Source organism: Boleophthalmus pectinirostris, unplaced genomic scaffold (assembly GCF_026225935.1).
Source record: "Boleophthalmus pectinirostris isolate CB_2022bp ecotype Guang Dong unplaced genomic scaffold, ASM2622593v1 HiC_scaffold_8, whole genome shotgun sequence".
Taxonomy (NCBI): Eukaryota; Metazoa; Chordata; class Actinopteri; order Gobiiformes; family Gobiidae; genus Boleophthalmus; species Boleophthalmus pectinirostris.
Genome location: NW_026571515.1, coordinates 22,473,950 through 22,490,749, shown reverse-complemented (window position 1 = coordinate 22,490,749; position 16,800 = coordinate 22,473,950). Strand labels below are relative to the sequence as shown.

Here is a 16,800-nt window from a genome sequence, read left to right as displayed (position 1 = left end):
TTAATCTGAGCTACCGATGGTCCAGGCATCAATAGTGGCACCCCATTTCCTTTGATACGTGGTGCCCTGTTCTTGTGCTTGTATCCTGAAGTAGTGTGCCGTCATTTCATTTCCTCTTCCTTGATGTGATATTTGGACCACTGCTGAGTCTCTGTTTAAGAATGAACCACAAAGTCCTGGCACAAGGATTCATGTGTAAATCTGGTTAAACTTTTCTAATCCAGGTTAAATCTGGTTTAAGTCTTTGTTTTCTCCTCATGAACTCACACACATTTCTGATTGATCCATGTTTGTTCCTGTTTAGGTTTTTTAAAGAACTGGTATTGAAAATTCAAATATTCTATGAGATATTATTGGTAGTGCAAATACCCAAGATACCCGGAGAGAGGTTACTTAAAAAGATGAACAAAATGTGTTTCAAAATGCCCAAAATGATTAGTTTTGGAAAATATTTAATTTTAAAGACAGAACAGGCTACGTTGCTTCTTTTACCACATCAATAAAGTCTGTCAAATGGGATTTTAGTGACTAGCACAGACAGCATTGATCAGTACAAGACTATGTCAGTATTAGATGAATAGTTGTATTTAGAGTAACGCTGATAAAAGCAATAATGCAGTAGAAATTCAGCACACATATCAGTTTTTCTTTAGAATAGACAGAATATCTTGGATAAGAGACAATTTTTTTTTCCACTCATCTTTGTCCAGATGTCTACTTTTGGAGAATTTTTTATTTTTTATTTTTTGATAAAGAAACATTAGAGTCTAACTGGGTATTCCTACTTTTTGTTCCAATTCAAAGCCAGGCTAATATACTATTTGGGATGGCATCAGGTCCAAAGACAACAAACAAACAAACAAACAAACAAAAAACATATATATGCAACTATGAGGAAGTGTATTTCCTATGGTGACTCCTAAGAGAAGTGAGTGAGCTATTATCATTTATACAGATCTAATTTTGTCAGTTGTGCTGTAAAACTTGGTTGCTTGTCTGAATATGTAAGACAGGGCGCAGAGCTGTTCCCAGGGTGCTGAGTGATGGGCTTGTTACTCAGTTGTCTCTGTTTCTCTGCCATTTTCTGTGAGAGACATTTGTTCAGCCTGAATGCTCCCGGACAAGAGCTCATGATACACAATGCGTTCACAATCAAATAAGCTCTGAATAACATGGTAAGTGGGAGTCCTTTCACCCACAATGTCTGTCATCCTCAGGTCGAGGTAGTGATTATAATGTAATCCAGGTCATGCTTACTGTGACATTCACTTTACTAAAGAGATTAAGGATAAACAAAATGATGGATGGAGAAAAAATAAATACATATATGTACTTGTATATATATTTTGATACTTTATTGTATCCAAGTTTCACAAAAAAGTTATTGGTTGACATTATAGTAGACAGAATATTTATGTTTTGTTTCTGTTATTTATTAAATTTTAATCCGCATTTTGCCTCACCCCTGTGAGAAAAAAGATACATGTATAAGTTCATCTTTTTTGAACTAATCAGTATCTGTGTTCTTATATTCCTTAATGCTTTTGCATTTTCTGCTCTGATATCATGTGGATCAGGTGTGCCCTACATATGAGTGATTATGTATGCTTAAGGCCAGGCTACTCAGAGACCACTCACACACATACATCACTGCATGGACATGTTCTGAAGGCGTCCATATTCTGTGTCATATGGCGCCCCCTGCTGGTTAGATTCAGAAAAAGACGTACCTACTCAAACCGCATTTCGCTCTTTCAGGTGAATAAAATGACAAGTCTTGTTTTTTTCGAAAGCATTTAAAGTGAAAACTATAAATGAAAGTGGAATCTGGCAGCTGTACAAATGAATATATGCTCTTAGCCTGGAGTTATTTTCAGTCACTCATGGAATCACCACAATCCCATCGTCTAGTCAGTCCTCACTCCAGGGGAAGGACAGACCGCCACGGCATTAACATTTTCTTCACTGATTAAACAGACATAGAATAATTTGGTCCTGAACACAGGCGGTGAGAGCAGGACGCTGTAGGCCACCTCAGGCTCATTATCACCACAGCCACTCACGTGGGAACGTCCTAATGCGTCATGAAGCAGAGACATCTCCAGGAAGGTAGACTTTAAACCAGAACCAATAAGTAGGCTATTGTTGAATATCTTTGTGTTTCATAAACTGCTTAGTTATGCCATTATTAGCCTCCAAAAATTTACACACAGAAGAGTTAGATTTTACCAATGCAAGCCACACATTTTCAAATTCCATGACATGTTAGCTAACTATTTGAATTCAAAACTTGGCAATACGAGCTTTTGAAAGTAGCCCTGTCACCTTTGCCACCAGATGGCGCCATTGGCGTGAAATTTAGCCGAAATAACGCCATCCCAAATAAGTTAACCTGGAGACCGTAGAGCCGGTGTCACCTGGTGTTTGCATGTGTCCCTTTGTATATGTTCCTAACTCTAATCCTAAAGATGTTTAAGGTTTAAATATGAAGTGAGCTGTGTGATCACGACACAGTAGTCTTCATTGCATATGGGTCTCGTTCACAAATGAACGTGCGTAAAGTAATCATAGATAAAACATTCAGTCATGTTTTTATTCCAGTGCTCACAATTCCAATAAGTAGTCTCAAACACTTCATACTGGAGGTGAGGAATGTCTTGGCAGTGTTGGCCCAGTGTCCCTCATGCGTGCCCACTGTGCGTCACGAGCGCCTGTCCCAGCTGACATAAGGACATAAATCAGACCCAATTCCCGTGGGGGCAGTTACATACGGGGAGGGAACGGACTGGGACACGCGTGGGTACGCACAGTCTTTTACCTCTTTATGATCGTTATAGACACAGAAGAGTCAGTAGCTGGATTATAACGGGGTGGTCGCATCTCTCCCTCTCCTGTGCGCGTGCCTCGAGCTTCAGTCTGCTGACACAACCTCCACGAGGACAGTCTGCGCTCGTGTCATTGGGACTCTATGTGGATACGAACCCGTGGACGCCAACATCCATGGATAAGTGAGATTTCCAGTGCGCGACCCTTTTCATGAAATTAGGTAAGTCATTTTGGCAAGATCCGTACGGTATGTTCCCATGGTATGAGTTCAGCGCCACAGTGGCTGGCAAATATGAACTAGTTTAATTGGCTCTTTACTTCTTTAACAAGCTGGAAATGCATCCAAATTCTTTGCAGATTTAGTTGGATTTAGACAACAGTTACAGTAAACCTAAGACGTATCAGCTGATAGCCTAGAAAGGTTGACTGTAGCTTATTTTGGTGAAGCCCAAATAACGGATCTCTAAAACCAGACTGAAATCGCGCGTGAAATAATCCACTCGTAAATGATTAGCCTATATGAACTTGGTTGAGCGTTAGGCTGTAGGAGAATTAAATAAAACTGATTTTGGTCAGATTTGTAGTTGCTCTGTTATGCTTATACTCTTGTGCGCCTATATTCCGAGGAAAAAAAAGGAAAAAAAGAAAGAAAGACCTCTCCTGTAATAACCAACTAATGCATGTGGTCGTCACCAGATGCGCAATGAATACAGTGAGTCTATAGAAACAATGTGTCTCTTGTGAGTTTGTGCGTGGTTTTCTGATAATGAAAGTAGATGGGGGGTTTTGGCGGAGCAGTCCCGGACACAAAGATCATTCTCTCGGAGTCCGTACTGAGGGCGCCTGGTCTGTGCTGAGGCAGCGAGTGCGCGTGACAGGACCATTATTCACCAACATGGATAATTGCATTAGTCTTACAGTAGATAGAGGAGATGGTCTGGAAAAAAGGCATAAAGAAATATAAAAATTCAATGGGAATTTGATTTGGTAGCGTCTGGTTTCTTTTCCCAGTTCTATTGTGTAAAAACGCCAATGCATTTAAAGTGTACTTAGCTTTTCAAACAAACTGAATCACTAACCAAAATTAAACTGCTCTCTGGTCTGGTCACGTGAGGTCACAGATGCACAAGGCTGATCTGATAAATGGACTAATGGAGAGGGACATCAAGATTTGAGATTTTGGATCTGGCTTAAAATCAAACCATAAGGAACATGACCAAAGCCAATAGGTCTTCAGGACAGAACAGGTGGATCAATACAGGAGACAGATGATTTGTAGAGGTGTGTGTCAAGTGGAGATTTAGTATAGCATTTATATATATACTTTTTAATTATTATTTGGATTTTATTTTCAGGTGCTTTATTGACTGGAAACTAATCCTGAAACTTTACAATAGGCAATCTGTAAAATAGCCCAGAATCAATGAAGAAACATCTGGGACTTATTGATTGAGGAAATGTGACCCTTCTGCCTGGAGATGCTCATGAATATTACATGCTCTCTCTGTTTCTGCATCTGTTAGAGAGGAGCGCAGAGCACTCAGAAATCATCACTCAAATAATAAATTGATTTACGGCATGATGCCAGGGAAGGATACTGTTTTTAAAAACTATAACTTGGATTACCACAATTACGTCTATAGGTCAAGGTGCTCAGTATGCCAAGCTTTGATAAAAACATACTTTTCTGTTATATCAATATTGATGAATTCATGTGCAAGTCATACCACCCTTAGATGTAGCATGTCTTTTGTATATTGTATTTATAAATGGACATAGCTGACCCGAATGCCACTGCATTCCAAATAGGAAGTGAGCATGGGGGCGCTTCTGGGTCCTTTGACTCTGACTCCAATTGACATAACATTGAAAAATGGTTACCTCTCTCCTTGTAACTTTTGCTGTGAGCCTCGTCATCTTGGTCTTAAAATGTTCATATTTACCCACTTTACATGATCTTGGTGTTTTTATTTCACTATTTTATCTGTAAATATTTTTTAATTCCTAAACTGGAACTGGCTCCAACTTCTCTCCTATTATAAAGCTATTTATGTCATTAGAGCATTGTTTCCCAAAGACTGGGTCATGACCTTCAGGCAGGTCACAAGAGATTTTTTTTTGGGGTCACCTTGTCATGATCTGCATGTAGGTCTGCAATATACAGTTCTGACTCTGATATGCGTGCTGTGCTCTCTTCCTACACTCTGGCCTGGATGAAATGTTAAGACATGTTTTGTATCATTTCTAATCTTTTTGTAATTATTTTATTGACTATTTTGTTCCAATATTGCTGATTCAGTTGAATGTTGAAAAGAAAAATAAATGGGCTACATTTAATGTCCAAATAGTCTTACTTATGGATATCTTTTATTGCTGGTTCAATGTTTTTCATTGTTTTAAACTTGAGTAATACTAATTTTTCAGAGAGACACGATCACTCAGCCAACAATAAAATATACTCATTAATGTTCAATAATGGTCAAATCTACCTTCATTTTGTTATTTACAAATAATGTCTATTGACTTGGGTTGTGAAGGTTTGTCACTTTAAAATATGGGTCCCAAGAAAAAAGACTGGGAAACACTGATTTAGAGAATATTATATATGCACAAAATACTGACTGTGAGTATTAAGTGGTGTCAGAAAGTCCATCTGGCGTAGAAAAAAATAAGCCAAGTCAATAGCCCATAGGTAAATCAGTGGTAGGCAGATGGTCTGTTGTAACTTGGGAATGAAAAAGTTAAAATGTGCAATCCATATTTTGTGCACTTATCAGCACAAAGTGTGAAATTTAAATTCTAAAAAAAAAAAAAAAAAAAAAAAAAAAGAAAGAAAGTGATTCTAATTTTGCTGACGATAACAGACCCATGTTCGTTGTTTCAGCCTGGGGAGAGGGATTGTGGTGCTGACTCCCCTCCAGTGTAATTCCTTAATGCACTAAGAGAGCTGTAGATCTAATAAGGAGAGGAAGAGCATCGTCAATAATGGATCCCACCTGCACCAGGCAAAGAGACAGAAACCAGACTCGGAACTGCCAATAATAATCTCTCATTCACAACGTGTTTTAGACTGTAGGGGCAGGTGCGGGAGTCCTAATCAAGTTTGTGCAGCCTGTCTGGCCATATCTTCAACTCATCTCAAGAAAGACCATGGCTGAAATACCCTGCACAATTTTTTTTCAGTCAATTTCAACGGCTGGTTTATTTATAATTAACAGTAGCAGAGAAAGTACATGCCGATAAAAGTATTTTCCAGGCTGACTCCTGCTCTAGTGTTAGACTTGTTTACCAACTCCGAGGTTGAAGATCGATTCCTACTACCATGGTTTACCACTGTTTTCTCCTTCGATATAGCGTTTAACCTATCCCATTACAATTAAATGTAATTTTTAAAAGTTGCACTAAACAGACTAAGTTATAGATCACATCTGTGGAGAGGCAACCCTGCTTTTGCTTCATTTGACTTGTCTCAATTTAAGTTACACTATATATTTATAGTTTATCTGAAATGCTAGTTGTAAAGAGAGTAAAGTATTTTAAATTTTTCTTTCAAATGAAACCTTTTGAGAATTTTGCAATAAGATTAAATTGTTAATCGCTATGGCAATGCTCCTAATAATTCATCATTCTGAAACCCATAGATACTAAGGGTGTGCAAAAATATTGAAATATTGATATATCATATCATTTAATGTGATGATACAGTATCGATATCATGAGCTGCTGTATCGATTTATCACCCAGAGTATTTTTTGGTATATTTTACTAAATTATTTTGTCACAGTGCTACAGTTTTGTTGCTTGTTTAGTGGAAGGAAACTCGTTTATGCAGCACATTTGACATTTTCACTGTTTTGATCATTAAAATGTTTGTGTTTCATATGAACTTTGCACAAGAAGTGGTTTAAGTGGTTTAAAGACTTTTAGTATCACAGCCATGATTTAGCCTTTATTTTTAATTGAACCTTATCAAATCAATTGGAAATATATTGTATTGAATCATATCGAATTGTAAGCTCACTGTATCAAGGTATGTATCGTATCGTGGTTTATGTATCAAGGTATGTATCGTATTGAGGCCTATGCATTGAGGTATGTATCGTATTGTGGCTTATGTATTGAGGAATGTATTGTATTGTGGTTTATGTATTGAGGTATGTATCTTATCGTGGCCTGTGTATCGAGATATGTATCGTATCTGCAACTTCTGAATGATACCCAGCCCTAATGGATACTATAATAAAACATCTGTTACATTTTCATTCTTTTAAGTACAGAACTCTCTTCACTTTTCCTCTTTTTTTTTTTTCATAAATTGGTGTACATCTGCTGATTCAGCCTCTTCACATGCTGTTGTCTTTCGTGTTACCCTCTTGTGAAGCAGCTAATAACTTGTAATGCTTATCCCTGCTTTATTTGTCCATGCAAATGAGTATGCCTTCATTTAGCCTGTTTTATTTACCGTAGGTGTTGTTTTCACCGAGGCATTCTTGTGATAATTTTAATTTCCTCTTCAGTATCGCACTAAATCCCCTGTAGCAATTAACCTGCATTTAGACTATTAACCTGAGCTAATCACGGTTTAATAACTTCAGATTGGGATTTGCGTTTGTAAGGGTGGATTTTACTCATATTTTCATAATTACACTTTTGTTTTTTGAATAAGAATATTTTGATTCATATTACCTTTTTTTTTAATCTCTTTATATTTTCTATTTACAGCTTAAGCGCTGTCACTGAGGACCTCTTTTAAGGGCCCATATGACTCTTTTTTTCTGATCTATGTTATATTGTTGTGTCCTCATCAAAAACATACAAGGAGTTGTTTCATTCACACATATTCTGGTAAGGCAGGATTACAAAACACAACTCCGGGTATGTTTTAGATGAGGTAATACATTATAACATAGCTTAAAACTTCTGTTCTGTGTAACATTGGATCTTTAATGTCTGGGTGGATTGACATGTTTTTGATGGGTAGGGCATCTGGCGCAAAACATACGATAGATCAGTGTATGAAGGACAGGAGACCAAAATGAGAAGCCATTAGGGAATAACTTAATTTCTAAAATTCAGTAAATGGAAAATTACTTGTTCAATTTGATTTATTTTTACACAGCCAAAATCACAACAGCAGCGCCTCACAGTGCTGCACAAAACTGTTGATTTAACCAACACAAAGTCAGAAAATCAAACAGTGAAAAGTCATCGATCAATAACAGACAGTTTGACCAATTCACAGGAAACAAGCGGATCGACATGTCCTGTCCTTAGACCTTGTTCTTACCAAGGAAAAACATTGTACTTGTATGGAAAAAATACTAGTGATAAAGAAAAACTACTTCATTTACTTACTTCAGTATAGAAAATAACTTCACACCTTCTTTAATCATAAGAAGTGTAAAATTATTTATAAACTGCAAATTAAAATGAAATTATATTACACAGGTGGTGATTTGGTTTGTCTTTTATATACTAGTTTTTGATTACCGTGTATGTCTTTAAGTTTTCATTGTTTTTTATGTTTTGATTTAACAGAGATTAGTCTTCTATTTGTATTCTAGACTATGATTTACTGAACCTGAAAAGTATACATAATATATAGCAGTTATATCAACCTCAGAATACTAAACACAGAGTTATCCCGCTTGTTTACTTATCCTTGCATATCCCTAGAAGTGCTTTAAGTGAACTGCTGATCTGCTGACTGGCCTGTACATAAACAGCATGTCTGTGGTGTGCTTGTTGTGAGATGAAGCAGCTCTTTCTTGTGGATAATAAAATGTGACTCTTCTTGAGGCTGACCCGAGCTGTGACAGTGCCAAAGGCTGTCCCCGTGAATGAAAAGATCCACTGTCCCCCTGTCTGCCGGCCCTGACCCACACAGCCCCATGACTGCACAGCTCGCACTCATGATATCTACACAACACAGATGACTCAAAAGAGAGATTGTGTGTGTTTTAATACAGGGTAAAAGTGTGAGCATACAATGGACCGAGTGGTACCAAAGCCAATGTAATAATATAAAGGGTACAGGACTGGCTGTCACAATAACAAACCTTGATTAACCTTGACTCATTTGTACACAAAATAATACAATACGAACAAAACTACTTTATGTGTCTAATACTAAACCTAAAGCAGTGGTGCCCCGAGTTGGTATGCTGAATTTTGTCATTTTCATTCATATTTTTATTCACATTTGCCCAGACTTACATAAATTTCTGATCCATGTTATAATGTTTCCTCATCACAAATACAGTATATAGTTGGAACTGTGTTTTGGTAAAAGGTAGCTGTTAACTTGAGAACTACAGCTTGATGACATCACGAGGTGGAACAGAGCATTTTGAGCTTTGAGCTGTAGACAGTCTAAATCTGTGTTTCTCAAACTTTTTTTTTGGAGGCCCATATTTGAAAAGTCACAAACCTTTGCGACCCAAGTCAACAGACATCATTCATAAATCACAAAATAAAGGATTTGACCATTATTGAACATTAATGAGGATATTTTGTTGACTGAGTGATCGTGTCTTTTTGAACAATTAATATTACTCAAGTTCTAAACAATGAAAAACAGTCACTGAACCAGCAATAAAAGGATCCATAAGTTGTGTATTCGGACATTAAATGTGGCCCATTTCTTTTTCTTTTCAATGTTCAATTGAACCAAAAATATTGGAACAAAATAGTCAATAAAATAATTACAAAAAGATTAGAAATTATACAAAACATGTCAACATTTCTAAGGAGATAGGTGGGCCTGTCTGTGTTTTTGTAGCACGTTCCAGTCTGGGGTGAGCACAACAGCAGATCAGGCGCAGCATTCAGGCTGTTTCTGTGCTTTGTCTTCGTTTTTGTGAGCACAGAAAATCCCAATTCACACATACAGTATATGTAGTAGTGAAAGGAATAAGCATAGAAATACTGTCCCTACTGAGGACAGGATATTCATTTTCTCTCTCATGTGTGAGAACTGTATATTGCAGACCTACATACAGATTGTGACAAGGTGACACACAAAAATCTCTTTTGCGACTCACCTGAGGGCCACGACCCAGTCTTTGAGAAGCAGTGGTTTAAAGGATTCCTCAAACATGTGTGAAGGAAACAAAACACATCTCCTGGTCTGTTTTTGATGAGGTAACAACATTACAACATGTCTTAAATCTCGCAAGAATCAATTTTTGGCCCTCAGCACGCTAATAAATATTCATTTTGAAAAAAACATTTGCACCCTAAAGTATCTCAGTAAACCGTAAGTGAACCATATTATGAATATTAGATGATCTACAATAAATACACAGCATACAGCATAGTATAATGAGCCACTTGACCCTCAAATGTCACATACTACACAAAATAAACAAACACTTCCCCATTAGGGCAAATAAAATGTATACTAAACACTGAGCCCAAAATAATATTGAATCTGTAAAAGTTTATATAGTAAGTATGGTGGTACAGTCTGTTTGATTGTATGGATGCAAAACTAATCTCCTCTAGAGTAATTTGTGTGATTCTTAGTAGTGGCTTTTATTGGTTTTTCTGTGGTGCATGTCTTGTAATTATTCAAACTGTGATGGTTGGAAAGTTTCATGGAGCATCTCTTTCAATAGCCATCTGCATCTGTGTGTGTTTTTGTTGTAACCAAGAATGAGAGAAGCCTTTATCCTCCTCCAGCTGCTGACTCCAGAATATGTACTCTATTTTTGTTCTTGGCGTCTCACTTATGTAATAGATAGTTTCATTTTTGTTTCTGACAAGTTAAAGTGTACTGTGGAAGTACTAAAGTGGCAAGAGACTGGGCAAACTACGGTGCAATAATGTGTTGATTTGTGAATATAAGTTTGCAATGTGAGAGAAGCTTTGTGGACATTTTATTTATCTATAAATTTCATATATATTCATTTATTCATTCATAATCTATGTGTTTATAGTAATTTGTAAAATTATCTGATGGGAATCTTACATTTGATGGTGGATATTTCAAAACAATTTAATATAAAATAAAAGAAAATAAGATTTGTCTGACAAGCGTTCAAGAACAGAAGGAGAATATTCAATCAAATCAATGGTAAGATAACTTGTTTATTTAATTTGAAAATTCAATATCTGTGAGAGGAGAACAGACAATGAGTGGATGAGACTGGACTGAGTGACAATTGATGTTGGATTTTGATTAGTTCAGTGTATTTTTTTTTCTCATATAAAATTTTCAAAACTGCAAAAAAAGAAAAAAGAAAATTCAACATCTGTTTTTCCAAATGATTACGACCCCATTAAGAAGAAAAAAACAGCAGCATATAGCCGTAACCATGACTTCTAATTCCCTCTGTACAGCAACCCTATATACCCCATACACTGAATCCACTCAGGTTGCACCAAATATCGATCAAACTCCACTTGTATTTTCGTCTGGCCCTATCTCTCCCATGTTTCCTCTCAATTTGTCTCGGGTGTCACATGTCCTGGTCCGGTGCGGGGTGGAGGAGGGTGCTGGGATGAAAGGGAGTCATTTTGCAGATAGAAAGAGGCTGACCTTCATAGCACTGAGAGGGATGGGGATAAAAGCTTGGAGCTAATGCCCTGCCACAGTGCGTTCTCCACCAGGCCACAGAAAAATCCTTCACCATGATATATGATCCTAATAGGAGCTTTCTAATAATAAAAATCACATGGTTTAAGAAATAGAGGCTGAAGCAATGACTGAGAAATCTGACGCTATCGGGGAAATAAACCTATAAATCTTATCTGCATACAATGATTTAAATTATGGTTCAATTTAAAATAAAGGGTATGACAGGGTGAAATATTCCAGTCAAAGGCTCACAAATTCATGTACTGTTGGCAGCGTAAATACCAGTGACATATCTGAAAGGGCATCTGACCTAAAAGGAGTCAATATGCGAACCACAGCCCACAAACAGGCTTAAAGATTTATTTAATTGATGCAATTTTGTAGTTAATTTTCTCACTATGTACAATTACACAAGGGCACATATTCCACTGTTTTCTGGTCTATGTAATAATATTGTTTTCTCATAAAAAAAATATCTGGAGTTGTGTTTTGTTTCATTCACACATCTTTTCTCAAATAAAAAAGCCCCAGAATTGCCAATATCTAGTGTCGTAGTACTCCAGACCTTGAGAGACTTGAGACCGTTTTTTGTGGTCTTGGTCTCGTCTCAGACTCAACTGCATTTGGACTTGGTTTTGTCTCAGTCTTGAAGGTGCTTGGACTCAGTCTTGTCTCAGTCTTGAAGCACTCAGACTTGGTCTGGTCTCGGTCTTGAAGCACTCGGACTTGGTTTGGTCTCGGTCTTGAAGGCACTCGTACTTGATCTTGTCTCGGTCTTGAATGTGCCCGGACTTGGTCTTTTCTCAGTCCTGAAGGTGCTCGGCCTCGATCTTGTCTCGGTCTTGGAGGCATTTGTACTTGTTCTTGTCTCGGTCTCGAGATCTGACACTTGACAAGTGTTAAATGGAGATAGATTTATAAAAACATTGATATATATGTGCCAAAAGAACTGGAAAATGCAAATAAATGTAGAAAATGACAAAGATGATTTTGACTTGGTTTTGATGGGCTGTGGTCTCGGTCTCGTCTTGGTCTTGACCTTTAAAAGTCTCGGTCTTGTCTCAGTCTCGACTCTCAGAGGTCTTGGTCTTGTCCTGGTCTTTGGACCCTGTGGTCTTGGACTGATCTTGGTCTCGATTAGTGCTGTCTTGACTACAACACTACTCTACTAAACTAAATGTGAAAGGAGCTGTTAACTTAAAAACAACCATTTCATGACATCACAAGGTGGAACAGAGCATTTTGAGTTTTTTAGATGATGTAGACAGACTAATAAACCCATCTTACTGAAACACGTGTGAATGAAACAAAACACAGCTCCAGGTATGTATTGGAGGAGGTAACAACATTAGAACAGTATCACAAAAGGCAGAATATGAATGCATAGGACTAAACCATTAGACTTGCTTTTGCTTTTTATCAATACAAATTTGTGATTTGTGAAGTGCCATATTACAGTAGTATGTTACACTGTATATTTGTGTTTTCATGGTCAGTAGTTTTGGTTGGCTGTTGTCGTGGCAGTAATGAGGAGTTCCTGGTGTCCATTTTCAAAGCAACAAAATCAAAACCTGATCCATCACCTCCTCCCCCTCTGTGACACGCCCAACCAAGGCTATCTCTAATTACCCTCACACACACTCACACCGAGGTTTAAAATGTATGCTGTGTGATGTGTACCCTTCATATATGTGGCTTCGGACTCACTTGTAATTACTGTTTCTTTGCATAGTGATAAAGTAGTTTGGTGACTATAAAATTGGTTCAAAAAGGAAGTGACTAGTGATTAGGCAGATTTGCAGATTTGTTTCTGAAGTAAAAAGTAAAATGGTAAAAAGTTACTCAAGTAAAAGTATCACTTGAAAAAATCTGCTTAAGTAAAATTTAAAAATGCAAGTACTCATTTAAAAATGTAAAGAGTAAAAAGTAAATAGTGCTGTTAATTTGTTAAAATGTTGTAATATTGATTATACAGATTTTTATTAACAGTAGCAATACGAACCAATTTCTTATTTTTTTCTTCTGAATTTTGTGTATTTACTTTTGTTTGCTCAGAGCTGAAGCTCAAACTTGAAAACCTTATAATAACCCCTAAAATTATATGAGAAGTACTTCAGTCGTAGAAAGTACAAATTTATTTAAGTAAAGAAGAGATACCAAAAACTTCTGCTGAAGTACCATACCTTACTACTTTTACTTCGTTACCTTCCAAAACTGACAACAACAACAACAACAACAACAACAACAAACAGGTCACAAATGTAGATTAACTCTGTCTATTTAACTGTCCATGATGTTCAGTATATAATTCTGCTATGACCCTAGAGTGCTCTCATTTATCTTAATTTATGTAATCACAGCCTACATTATAATCTCCACTGAGGCATTTAGAATTGTTATTGCAGTGTATAATTAACTCATTTTTACTATTAAAAAAGACGCTTTCATGAGGTATTAATTATGTTCTTATTACAGTAGGTCATAGCCTGCTGTACACCTTGAGGCCATTCTAAGCCTGAATGAATGTGTTAAATACCTTGTAAATTGACTATTGTAAGCTTTCAGCCATGTTAAAATGTGGTTATCTCCTCAAAAAAATACAGAGAGTTGTGTTTTGTTTCATTCATGCATGTTTTAGTAATCCTTTATTCTTGTCTGCCTGCATCTCCAAAGCTCAAAACACTGATTCACTGTGTCTGTCATGAAAAGGTAATCTTCAACTCAACAGCTCCTTGTACCTTTTTCTTAATAGAGATTGATAATTCCAGGGCTGAAATCATACAAATGAATATCTTTTATATAACCGTGCATAACTTTCCAATCATAAAAGACAGAAACTTACTTGCACTGTGTGATGATGTTGGGAAAGCGAATGTCCAATAGGAACTTTGTTTCCCTCCAAACACATGCGCTCCATCCATTTTGATTGGCCCAAACTTTGCTACATTTGTGTTCCTAACAATAGAAAAAGCTGCTTTAAGTGCAGTTATTTCTCAGATAAATGGCAAATTAGGCATCTTGGTCTGTGTAATTGTGCATCCCTTGCTATTTTTATTTGAAAGGTTATTTCAGTCAAAATGTACAAATACAAATGTAATAAACCTGACATGAGCTGTTTCCATGACTGGCATCAGGAAAGTCATGGGGCCATTGAACTTTTTTGTTTTGAGGCAATACAGATATTTTAGTTTACTTACAGACTTGATATTTGGCACTTTTGTAGCTAATACATTTTTTATGTCCAGAAAGTTTATACATGTTTGCTGTGTGTTTTGTATAAAAGAGTGAATTTTCTTTTGTTATTTTTTCCCATGTGTATTTCTGTTCCAATAGCTTTTATTACAGTCATATGATACAAATAGAGCATGCAGATTATGAAATAACAGGTTGTACTGAAAAAAGGATGTATAACACTTCTTTAGGGGGTAAAAGGGGGAGTTTTGATAGCAAAATTAAGAAAAAAATCCAAACAAAGGCAAAAGTTCTAAATTTGCCCTTAGGTTTTGAAGGGTTAATGAGGAAACAACATTATAACAAACCAAGAAATAGCGTAATTAATACCCTTTAAACAGACATTCTGGCATATTCTGGGGTAGAAAACCAAAATAACTGGCTAAATTCAACCTTCAAAAATCAAGCAGAAAAAGTAGTGTATTGTATAGAAGGCAAAAGGTCCCAGATTTGGAGAGAGAGTAAAGGCCTCTTACAGTGGCTCATCTCTCTAAGCCTGTCTCCTCCTGTCACTTGTAATGGGAGGGTCAGGCCTGTGTTCCTATCAGCCCTCCTCTACACTGGATTGGAGTGTACTGTCACAGAGGGTTATCAGGCTGTTCTGTGAAGCCTGAACTCTAAATGTGGACCTATGCTGATAACAATATACTCGGATGCAGTCTTATCTGAGATCTGTGAGAGGAGAGGAAGAGAGAGGAGAGATGAGATGCAGGAACTGAATATTAAAACTAGACTGATTTAATGCTACATAATCATTAAGGATAATTTTTGAGGCAATTCATAATGTACCCTTAGGGATCAATACAAAATCCAATGTATTTATTTAATATTTATCACACCATTCCACAGACCAATAATATTTCAAGGTCCCAAATTACACTATTTTCTTAATCTATGTTAAAATGTTTTTTCCTCATCAAAAACATACCTGGAGTTGTGTTTTGTTTCATTCACACATTTAACAGATGCATATTTTGTGTAACGGTACACAGTCATGGTTTGGTATGTACCTCAGTTTTGAGGTCACGGTTCAGTTTATTTTTTGGGAACAAATTGCAAAACCATTTGCTTGTTGTTTATTTGTGTCTTTGTTAAACCAACAATTTGTTTTAACATTATACAAACGGGAAAATAAAATAAATTCAAAGTGCTGCTTGGTAATACTAATACTTTAAATAAAATATTCTCAAATAAGCAACAAATGTATAAAATATTATAAAAAATAAATTCCTTGTAAACAGTAAACAAAACTTTGGCCAGAAAAATTGTCCACATTGTCTGCAGTAAGTGCAGATCTGTTGGCAGTTACAATGTCCCCAGCGGTTGGTGGGGTGGAGATTATGTGCCGACGAAAGACGAAAGTGAGGAAAGCAACGACCATAGTTTTGCGAGGATCCATGTGGTTTGGAGGGACGTAGTCAAGGCGGGGGGCGCTTGTTGTTAAGGCGGCCGCCCTAACTATATAGCGCTGCGGAAAACACTGCCACCCCAATCACGGACGAGTTTCCTCATGAATATTAAAGAGCCGAGTTTTCAGTGTAGCTGCACATGTAGTGGTGGAATGTAAACACACACAAATTGTACGAATTCACTCGTGCACTGCTGCACACTGAACTGAACGTTCCCAAAACCCCTAATATTTAGGCTGAGTACTTCTCTCAAACAAAAAACACACTGTTCCACCTTGTGATGTCGTGAAGTAATACAGGAAGTTCTCCACTGTGTTTTTAAACACCATACACCTTCACTATAATCATTTGGGTCATTTCAGGCCCAGAACTGGCAATCTCTACTGAACAAAAGCTAAAAGGTAGCTGTTGAAAAGTACTACTTCATACATTATAGGGTGGAACAGAGCATTTTGAGCTTTGGAGCTGTAGACAGATTAACAAACGTAACTCCTGGTACATTTATGATGAGGTAACAGCATTCTAACATGACTTAAAACTCACAGGAGTCAACTTTGTTTTAAGATGAAGGTGGACAGTCGACTGTAAACCAGAATTTGATTGCCTTCAAATGATACACTTTTTGACTGTATACTTTCTATTGAACTCCATCCCATTGCTATATTTAGAGCTGTCTCATATAAGTCACATTATAGACAGGGAAATGTTTCTGATGTAATGACAAGTTTATTTAAATACCTTGAGGATATTTGC

At 36.9% G+C, this 16,800-nt stretch overlaps 1 protein-coding gene across 1 annotated transcript in view; it reads left to right on the top strand.

Annotated features, from left to right (window-relative positions):
* The first annotated feature begins 2,844 nt into the window (after positions 1 to 2,844).
* The window catches only part of LOC110157930 (poly(rC)-binding protein 4-like), a 50,412-nt gene continuing 36,456 nt past the window's right edge, over positions 2,845 to 16,800 (top strand). The window contains exon 1 of the mRNA XM_020922326.2: positions 2,845 to 3,046. The gene's annotated coding sequence lies outside the window, so the exon portion shown is untranslated. The remainder of the gene's footprint in view (positions 3,047 to 16,800) is intronic.